The sequence below is a fragment of the Nicotiana attenuata genome, unplaced genomic scaffold (genome assembly GCF_001879085.1).
Source record: "Nicotiana attenuata strain UT unplaced genomic scaffold, NIATTr2, whole genome shotgun sequence".
NCBI classification, from domain to species: Eukaryota; Viridiplantae; Streptophyta; class Magnoliopsida; order Solanales; family Solanaceae; genus Nicotiana; species Nicotiana attenuata.
Genome location: NW_017671830.1, coordinates 63,181 through 66,077, shown reverse-complemented (window position 1 = coordinate 66,077; position 2,897 = coordinate 63,181).

The window sequence follows — 2,897 nt, the reverse complement described above, 5'->3', positions numbered from 1 at the left end:
GTTGGAAACCATTTGAACATCCATTGTACTTGCTCCTCGGTCAAATTATCAAATAGCTCGAACCATCCTTTGGCATCCTCTGGCTGAGCAAACATATCAGGGATATAATTCATTCGCTTTGGATGATGGAAAGAGATATGATCGTCCCAATCCCTTCGTTGAATCTCTTTTTGGTATTCACCCTTTTGTAGATGCTCCACGAGCCACAACTGAAGTAGCAAATTGCAACCTTCGAAGTGACTAGCTCCCCGTTGACACTTCTCTAGGGCTCGGTATATTTCTGCGATGATAATGGGCACAATGCTGAATGGTTGCCCTCCAATTCCTTCCATTAAGGTTTTAGTGACCATGGCTAGTCGAGTGTGGATTCTTGCTTTCTTCATTGGAAACACAATCAACCCCAGAAAACAGAACATGAATACAAAGACCCTAAGATGAATATGCCCTAATGAGGTGGTGGCAAACTCATCAGGATAGGTAAGGTAGGATTTGCTGTGACCGTACCTACGGTACAAATAGTCAAAGGGGATATAGGATTCTTTGAGGCATGTCAGTTTTGGATTCTTCTTCAGACCCATCATCTTGAGGAAACCCCTGCCCTTGCGGTTCTCAGGCATCAATAAACCTGGAGTCTCCCATACCAAACCGGCTAATCCTCCTATTTCTTCTAGCAAGGCTGTCATCTCAATTTCCCCAAAGCGGAATACGGATCTCTCACAATCCCAAAATAGAGTAGCAGCTTCTATGATCTTGTTGTCGGGTTGGATTTCCAGGAGGGAGGGTAGATTCCCTAGATATTTTCGGACAAGAGTCTGGTCACTGGAATAAAGATCTTTCCACCAGCTTAGCAGTCTCGGGTGGATGTTGGTAACCATGCCGAATCTAGGGATTTCGTGCCTCATTATCTGCAAGACGGAAGGGTTAGATCCTACCCCCACCGGACTCGACTATTTAACATCAATAATTGGCATAAGAGCATTTGGTTCTCCAAATAAATGCACAGAACGTGATGATGTCCGTTTGGGTTTAGGGAAACCCAGTGGACTTTGGACAAGGCTATCATAAAGAGTCATTATGGGGACAACATAACTGACTCGGCTAGGTTTGACCATGATGCATGCACAATTAAACAGAGTAAGATTTCTATGGGGTTTTAGACTGGTACCCTTGAGCGGACAACTCAAGGGGGAAAGGCACGGAGCTGTCCACTACACCGTTGATCGACTGGTTTTACCGCAAATATGCCTTTTCCGGATTTAGGGGGTGATAATATCGGAAGAGCGCAACCACTCATTATAAGCGTTGCTATAGGATTTGTTTGGCACGAGTGGAATATGATGTTGAGCATGATTATGCAACAATTAAAGGCACGTTGTCACGTATTTGCACGTTTAAGAAAGCAGTAAATACAACAATTTCATAATTTAAAGCGGCAATGAAGGAAAGCAGCAAAGGAAAGAAAAAAGACAAGTCAGTTTTGCAATCGAAAAGGAAATTGAATGCTTAAAAGAAATAAACAAATAATTGCGCGTAAAGAAGCATAAATTCACAATAATAGTCTGAAATGATAAAAGCCTAGAAATCCCCAGCAGAGTCGCCATGCTTTCGCGCCCCCTTTTTCTCGCGAAATCGGGTTTATGACATTTGGAAGGACAACTCATTCCTTTTGGGAACTATGTTTGCAATTGAAGAGTCGCCACCTAATGATCACGGTGCATTAGAACAGCAAAAGAGTTTGATTTGAATAACCAGAGATAGGGTAAGGGCTTGAAATTATTCTAAGGGAAAGGTGTTAGGCACCCCTCAGAATCCACTAGTGGGGTTCCAGGCCAGACAATTATTGTGAATTGAGGTGCAATCAGCATATAGGCAGATAAGGCTCAAATAAGAGGGGATTTCAACACATAACGGGTTGAAAGTAAACAGAGTTTGAAAGGACCATTAGAAAGGCTAATTTTTAAATAAAGAGCTAAAATGCTAAAGAAATAAAGAATAAAGGGAGGGGGGGGGGTTCCTAGGTTTATTAATAATATGGATCACTCCACACAATGTCCGGTAATCACTCCTCAATGAGGGGCTACACCTGACATTATCGCGTGGTCATCATATCCATATCTACCCATCCCACCCCGTTAAGGTATTTAAAGCGCGGATTGGTATCGATTACCTATTTCATGTTATTACTCGTCCCACTCCTATCAGTCCCGGAGGCACTTAGGACTACCAATCCTAAAGGGAGGGATATTAGGCTTATTTGGGGTTTCAAAGGTAAAATTCTAAGGCGACAGACAAAAACACATATTGCATATTTTGGGAGACATAAACATATAAGGCTTAATTATACCTCCTTGAACAGAAAAGCACATAATAGCATGTCTTGCACGTACTGCTTAGGTTTGATTAGAATTAAATGTGGGGGAGTTTAAAAGTTGGGCAGATTGGTTTATTACATAATTCAGATAAGAAGCCCGAATCAGGCCTTCCTGCTGGTTGTAATAATTAACAGAAACGGATTCAGTTTTCAATTATTACTCTAAGGCTTGCCTAAGTGCTCAGACGGGATCCTATAAGCATGGTATCTACTAAACTCAGAAGGTGGTAAGACAGTAAAGGTCAAAATGAATTGTTTGAAATCCTAAAATGCATGCTTGTTAACATTGTAAGGCGAGGGACTTAGATTATCAAAAGAGACGCAGAATTAAACAAATTGATTACAGGTTCTGCGGGTGATAGTATATATTGTTACTGATTTTACGTCTAGCATTGGATGAAGCCAATCAGGTTCATTTAGAAACTCCTATAGGCATGTTTTCTACACGTTGCTGATTTTAGACACTTATAGGCGCGGTATGCAGAAATTTGTTTTAAACCTCATAAACATGGTATCTAAATGCAGA